This window comes from Malania oleifera, chromosome 5, assembly GCF_029873635.1.
Source record: "Malania oleifera isolate guangnan ecotype guangnan chromosome 5, ASM2987363v1, whole genome shotgun sequence".
In the NCBI taxonomy this organism is placed as follows: Eukaryota; Viridiplantae; Streptophyta; class Magnoliopsida; order Santalales; family Ximeniaceae; genus Malania; species Malania oleifera.
In genome coordinates this window covers 14,416,586-14,424,469 of record NC_080421.1, presented here as the reverse complement: position 1 = coordinate 14,424,469, position 7,884 = coordinate 14,416,586, and positions in this window count along the sequence as shown.

The window sequence follows — 7,884 nt, the reverse complement described above, 5'->3', positions numbered from 1 at the left end:
ATGTTTTTACATATATATGATTTATGAGTACATAGCTGTATATATTTTCCCAGTTGATATAATTATTTGAATGAATGTGTTAGCATACAACATAACCCATATTGTCACACACTCTGAATAATTTATTCCGTCTTACTGAGAGGTAGGTAGAGGAGACTGTTGTACCCTGGGATTCAGGGTAAGTGTTAGAGTTGGGGTATGCTGGGTAACCCCTAGACTATTTTATGAATTTTTGAGTGTGTATATATGTGTGTAAAGGTCTTAGCACTCTTGTATTGTATAGTATTTCGGATGGTATTATGTATTGGGCTTAGACACTGTATGAATTTCGCTGCATGGATAGTATGCTTGGATGGACTGAATACCCGGTACCCCACTTAGGGTCGAGTTATGTGTGATATATGGTATCCAAGATAGTTAACAAATGATGATCGATTATTGTTGTTTATTGTTGAAAAAAAAATGGTAGAAAAATCAGGTCGTCACAAGAGGAAAATTTCATAATAAGCAAGGGCAGATCTACTATGGAAATGATCAAACTAATCAAATTGAAGAGGAATTACAAGAGGGCAACCTAGGTTGTAAGCTCATATGCTTGAGTTAATCATATTCTAGTATCTTACACCAATTGCGCCAACTTTATTTTACATCAAGAAGATAGATGTTGTTTACATCAGGTGGAGGTACAAGTTTAATGTTGTTTGTGGCTCTTATACTTTGTTTTTGTAAGCAAAGAAAGAAGAGGGAAAAACATGAAGGGGTAGCACAACAGAGCTCATCGACGAAAGCCCTATGTTCATCGACGAGTGGATAGCAATGAGTCGACAACAAAGGTTTTGAAATCGTCGACGAGAAAGTACCGAGAGTAGGAAATTTCAGAGTTCTAGATTCGTCAATGAAAGCATGTTCTCGTCAACAAAGTGTCTTCTGTGGATCATCGGCGAAGCCCTGTACTCGTCAACGAAAGACGCTTGGGCTGCGAGCAATTTTTTTGAATTTTGAATTTTTGAACGTTGGGTGGTTGGGTTTATGAGGGGAAACCTCCGAGGAACTTATATATATGTTATTCTTGGCATATATTGAAGTGAGTGTGATCATTTTGAGAAGTGTATTGTATACATTGTGATTTCTACTATAATGAAATTTGTGTGCCATTGCTTCCGTGGATGTAGGCTTTGCTGAGCCACGTAAATCTTTGTGTTGTTCTTATTTTGGTTGTGTGTTATTTACTTGTTGTTGTTTATTCCATTGTGCATATTCATTATTCAATCCATATCACAACAAATTGGTATTAGAGCAATTGTTGTTATGGCATTGGGATCGCCTTCTTCAAGATTTGACGTTGTCAAAATTGATGGAACCATAAACTTCGGTTTATGGCAAAGGAGAGTGAAAGACATTCTTGTGCAACAAAGAATGACTAAGGCTTTACTTGATACTCAACCAGAAGAAATGGATGAGACAACTTGGGTAGATTTGAAAGCAAAGGTAGCGTCTACAATATGCTTATGTTTGGCCAACGAAGTTCTCTATCGGGGTGATGGAGGAGGATTCTCCAGCAGCTATCTGGCGAAAGTTAGAAAGTCGATACATGTCTAAATCCCTCAATAACAAATTTTTTCTTAAGTAGCGTTTATATTGGCTTAAGATGGTTGAAGGATCAAGTCTGGATCAATACATCAATACTTTTAACCAAATCATAAGTGATTTGATGAGGGTTGATGTGAAGTTTGATGAGGATGATAAGACTTTGATGCTATTAAATTCTTTGCCCTCGACTCATACCTACAAAAATCTTGTGACCACTCTTATGTGGGGAAAAGAAACTCTTGATCTGGAAGAGGTAACAAATGCCTTGTTAAATTTTCATCAAAGGTTAAAGATATGTGATGAAGGATAAGGACTTGTGGTAAAGGGTAGCAATGAGCGAGGTAAAGGAAAGTTTAAGAGTGGGTCTAGTCAGAAATCATCTCGAAATCAATCCAAAAAGAAGAAGGAAATCTGGTGTTATAAATGCGGTAAAAAGGGGCATGTGAAACCGGAGTGTCTAGATTGGAAGAAGAGAAATGCTGAAAAGCGTGAGGGGATTCCAAAATCTTTGAATGTTGTTCAAGAAGAAGATTCAGCAGATGGTGATGTTTTATCAGTTTCAGCAGGGTCAGATAATCTAACCGACTCTGGGATACTTGACTCGACATGTTTTTATCACATGACATCGAACAAGGAGTAGTTTAGCACTTACATGTTAGTAAATTCTAGATCAGTTCTTATGGGTAATGATGCTTCATGCAAGATCATTGGTATAGGAAATGTAAAGATAAATATGTTTGATGGTGCTGTAAGAACATTGTGTAATGTAAGACATATACCTGAGTTAAGAAAGAGTTTAATATCTCTTGACACTTTGGATTGTAGTGACTTCAATTACAAGTCCAAAGGTGGAGTTTTGATGGTATGGAAAGGTAATTTGACTGTAATGAAAGGGCAGAAACTAGATGGGAATATTTACACGTTGCAGGGAACTACCATTATAGGTGGAGTTGCAATTATGGATGCCGAATCAAATGAGACCGTTTTGTGGCATATGTGCCTTGGGCATATGGGGTAACTTGGCATGAAGGAACTACACAAAAGGAAACTCTTGAAGGGTTTGAAGTCATGTTAGATGCAATTTTGCAGGATATGTGTTCTTGGAAAACAGAACAGGGCAAAGTTTAGACCAGCTATTCACAAGACAAAAGGTATTCTTGACTACGTACATTCAAATGTTTGGGGCCCATTTAGAGTTGCATCAAAGGGTGGACATATGTATTATATGAGTTTCATTGATGATTACTCACGAAAGGTCTGGGTTTACTTCATACGTCATAAATCAAGTACGTTTTCCAAGTTTAAGATTTGGACGATTGAAGTGGAGAACCAGACGGGGAGGAGAATCAAATGTTTAAGGTTGGATAATGGGACCAAGTACGCTATTTCTCGGTTTATGGAGTTTTGTACGGAGCAGGGCATCAAGAAACATTTTACAGTTTGCCAGACATCTCAACAAAATGGTATGGTAGAACGGATGAATCGTACTCTTACTGATAGGGCTCAATGTCTCAGATTAAATGCAAGGCTATTAAAGAACTTATGGTTTGAGGCAGTTAGTATGACTTGTTTTCTGATAAACAGATCACCAAGAACGTCACTAGAGGGTAAAGTGGCAGAAGAGGTGTAGACACCCTATTTTTGCCCTAACTAAATAGAACAAGGGGTCCCCTCTTATTATTTTCATTATTATCACCTTATTATTATTATTATTATTATTATTATTATTATTATTATTATTATTTTCCTATATTATTAGTACTTTACTATTATTTTGCTAGTATTTTTATTATCATTATTATTATTATTATTCATTTTCATTATCATTACTAGTACTTTTATTATCTTTATTTTATTTTTACTTTACTATAATTATTTTTATTATTTTTATTTATTTTATTGTTTTTGATATATTATTATTATTATTATTATTATTCTTCATACGTTATTATTATTGCTTTATTCTTATTTCTATTAGTTTGCTATTATTATTATTATTATTATTATTATTATTATTATTATTATTATTATCATAGTATTTTATTATTATTACCATTACCATTACCATTTTCATTACTATTATTAATATATTATTATTATTATTTCTCTTATTATCATTATCATTATTTTAAATATTATTTTATTATTAGAGTGTTATAATTATTATTATTACTTTACTATTATTTTTCTTATTATCCTTGTTATTATTTTTAAATATTACTTTATTATGATTATTATCATACTATTATTATATTATTTTCAAATCTTGTCATTATTACATTACTATTATTATTATCATTATTATTATTATATATATTTAGTTACCATTTTCATTATTACCATAAGAATAAAGGCATAAAAAAAAATAAAGAAAAATAAAATCAAAGAAAGGCAGTTTTTTATTAGGGTTTTTTTTTTTTATATAAAAGGTGAGGGGCACGGAGCCAAGAAGGGAGCAGCGCACAACAGTCGGGGGAGGAGCCAAAGCAAAAAAAGAAAAAATACTCTTTCATTCTCCTTCTCCTTCGTCTTCTTCTTCTTCTTCTTTTTTTCTTCCCGAGCATACTACCATCTTCTTCTCCAGTTCCAGCCAGGCCAGCCGGCTGCCAGCTCTGCTCCAGAAATCCGGTGAGAACCTGCTGCTGTTCAAGCTTACCAGCCGACCACCACTACTTCCAGCTGGCTACGCTCAACCCGACAACCCCAGCAAGGCCACAAGGAGCTCAGCCCGCGGCCATCGTCCTCGCCACCACAGGACCACCTACGCCGTAAGCTCCACCGGCCTCTCTTCTCCAGGAGCTCCCTGCCCCTCTGCTGTATATACACACACACACACACTGCACACAGCACACACTGCAACACTCACACACTGCACACACACACAAAATACTCACTGCACACACACAAAAACACACACACATAGCACACACTGCAACACTCGCACACTGCACACACACAAAATACATACTGCACACACACAGCACACACTGCAACACCCACACACAGCACACACACTGCACACACACACACAGCACACACATGCATTTTTTATTTATTTATTTATTTTTATTTTATTTTTACATCTTGTTTATTTTGGTATATTTTGAAACACTAAAATGGTTGTTTATTTTTGCAGGCATATATACATATAGATATACATATTTTTTGATTTTGTTTAGAAGTTAATATTTAAGGGTAGGTGTCTATGATATGTGGTTTTGTATATGATTATTATTATTGCTATTATATACATTTATCAATATTATGTTCATGTTGTCTTCCTTATAGAATTTCTATTTTTATTATATATATTTATCTTGTGTTATTATTAAAATGTTTATATGTGGGTTCTAATGTTTAAAGTTTAAGTTTTCTGGTATATGTGTGATTGGTATTTAATATTGTACATTGTTGTTTAAGTTTTAAATTTTCTTATTGTCATATATATATTTAATAAATAGTATATTACTATTTAGGGTTGTAATTATGTTTTATTATTATTTAAGCATGTTTAGAGTTTCTATTGGTTTCTGCGTCTAAGATTTAATTTATTTCTATATGGCTTGTATACTAAATCTTAAGTGTTTCCATAATTTCATTATCTTGGTGTCATCTTCATAATCGTGTAAGTACCTACTAATTTTAAAATTGATTTGTCTTCATATTGTATAGCTTGCACATTAATTGTAGGATTGGATTGTTTCCCAATTTCATTAGTGGTTTTGCATATTGGTTTTAGGATTGATTTGTCTCCTTAATTGCATTAGTTGCTCCCATACTTATTGTTGTATTTGGTATATTAATTTTAGGATTGATTTGTTTCCATATGTAATATTGTATATTTACATATTAATTTTAGGACTTTACGTGTTTCCATGTATATATATTTTAGGGTTTTGATTAGTTTACATTGTTTTAGGTATTTTTAGGGTTTCCTTTATTACATGTAGTTATTATGGTATTATAGTTATGTATTGTGATATATATTATATATATATATATATATATAAATATATATATATTTGTTTTATCTTAAAATATTTAGTACTAATTATTTTTGGTATCTTAATATATTTAGTATTAATTATTTTTAATATCTTAATACATTTAATATTAATTATTCTTGGTATCTTAATGTGTTTAGTATTAATTATTTTCAGCATCTTAATATATTTAGTATTAATTATTTTTTTTTAGTCTCTTAATACATTTGTGTTAGTTATTTTTGGTATCTTGATATATTAATTATTTTTAGTATCTCGATATATTTAGTATTAATTATTTTTTTCTTTATAGTATCTTTAGTGTCTTAATATATAGGGTGTCATGGTATTTCATTACTTACTTTGATATTTGTAATATTTTAGCATATATGTATCCCCATTATTATTACATGTATTATGGTAATTTAATTTCTTAATTTATTATCTTATTAATATATATTAAAACTCTCATACTAGTATTTTCCTATAAAAATTTTATATACAATTTTAAAATTTGGGAGTGTATTTTCTTAATTATTATCCCTATGATTTTAATGCTAGGGTATTAGCCTTCGGGTTTCACGTACCTTAAGCTCTGAGGGAATATATATGTATATATTATATTATATTTATTTATTTATTTTTCATGTGTATTTATAAATTCATAAAAAGGAGTACTTTAAAGACTTCTTAGATTAACTTAGGGATAATTTCAAATTAATTAGGTACCGTTTGTAAGAACGGGCGCGTAGGGGGTGCTTGTACCTTCCCCTCGCATGACCGAACTCCCAAGCGTAACTCTGGTAACGTAGACCCATTCTACCCTTAACGGGGTAGTAATCATGTGTTCTAACCACACTAAAAGGTTAGTGGCGACTCCGACATTCCATATTTTCCTTGAAAATTAAAATTGATTTTTTTTCGCCGCCCGGGGCACACGCGCTCCTGGGACGTCGCAACAAGAGGTATGGATGTGAAATGCAGTAGAATATTCTGAATTGAAAGTATTCGAGTGTCCAGCCTATGTCAATGTGTCTAGTGAGGAGAGGTCTAAACTTGACTCGAAGTCTCATCGTTGCATCTTTTTGGGGTATCCGATAGGTGTAAAGGGGTACAAACTATGGGATCCAGTGGCAAATAAGGTGGTGATCAGTAGGGATGTAGTCTTTGATGAGAAGACTATGGTAAAGCGTATTAAAAAATGTGATAAACAGAAATAGGGGCCATAAAGCTGGGGCAGTGATGAACATATCGTACAGGTGGAGTTGGAAGTTCAGGATAATGGAAATGAGCATGGTCCTGTGGTTGCAGGGAGCTTTAACTTGGAAAGCTAGAAAATCGACAATATTCCGTTAAGAAGATCCAGACGCACTATTCGGCCTCTGCCAAGGTATGGGTTTGAAGAGTTAGTGTCTTAAGATTTTCTTACTAGTTGCAACGATCCAACTACATTTCAAGAGGCAGTGCACAGCCAGGAGAAAAATAGATGGATGGGAGCAATGATTGAGGAAATGGAGTCACTATGTAAAAATCAAACTTGGGAGTTAGTGGAGCTTCCAGATGGGGAAAGGCCGATTGGGCGCAAATGGGTATATAGGAAGGAGGCAATATTAGAAAAGGAAAGTGAGAAGTTCAAGGCACGGTTGGTGGCAAGAAGAAGGGGATATATTATGATGAAATCTTTTCTCCAATGGTCTGACATACTTCTATCAGAGTTGTGTTGGGGTTAATAGCTTATTATGATCTTCATTTGGAGCAAATGGATGTGAAGATGACATTTCTTCATGGTGACTTGGAGGAACAAATTTATATGGTATAGCCAGAGGGATTCATTGAACCATAAAAATAAAATTTAGTTTGCAGGTTGAAGAAACTTCTTTATAGGCTGAAATAGTCTCTAAGGCAATGGTATAAACAATTTGATTCCTATATGATCAAAATTAGCTACAAAAGGTGTGAGTATGACTGCTGCGTATATGTGAACAAACTTGATGATGGATCACTTATTTTCTTGTTATTGTATGTCGATGATATATTGATAGCTGCAAAAGATTTAATTAAGGCGAATCAGTTAAAGGACCTGTTGCATAAGGAATTTGACATGAAAGATCTTGATTTAGCTAAGAAAATACTTGGGATGGAGATTGACTGAGACAGGACTGCAGAGAGATTATAACTATCTCAGGGCGGTTATGTGCATAAGGTGTTGGAGAGGTTTAGCATGATTGATACAAGATTGGTGAGTACACCTCTAGAAAATCATTTTACTTTGTCTACTACAAATTACCTAAGTTCGGATGAGGAAATATGG